Genomic DNA, 517 nt, shown 5'->3' with positions numbered 1-517 from the left:
TTGCTTGCAAATACAGTTTCCCATTTGGATGGTTGTCTCTTTACTTTGTTGACGGTTTCTTTTGCTGAGCAGAATCTTTTAGTTTGATGTAGTCCCATTCATTTATTTTTGCTTTTACTTCCCTTGCCTTTAAGGTCAAATTCATAAAATCCTCTTTAAGTCCAAGGTCCTTGAGTTTCGTTCCTATGTTTTCTTCTATGTATTTTATTATTTCAGGTCTTATATTTAGGTCCTTAATCCATTTTGAGTTAATTTTGGTGCGTGGTGATAGACAACAGTCTAGTTTCATTATTTTGCAGGTGGCCTTCCAGTTTTCCAAGCACCATTTATTGAAGAGGCTTTCCTTTATCCACTGTATGTTTTTGGCTTTTTTGTCAAAAATTATTTGTCCATATAAATATAGGTTTACTTCCGGACTCTTGATTCTGTTCCACTTGTCCATGTGTCTGTTTTGCTGCCAATACCATGCTGTTTTGATTACTGTCGCTTAGTAGTACAATTTAAAGTCGGGCAGAGT

This window comes from Pteropus vampyrus, unplaced genomic scaffold (genome assembly GCF_000151845.1).
Source record: "Pteropus vampyrus isolate Shadow unplaced genomic scaffold, Pvam_2.0 Scaffold82, whole genome shotgun sequence".
NCBI lineage: Eukaryota > Metazoa > Chordata > Mammalia > Chiroptera > Pteropodidae > Pteropus > Pteropus vampyrus.
Note: the sequence above shows the minus strand (reverse complement) of the source record.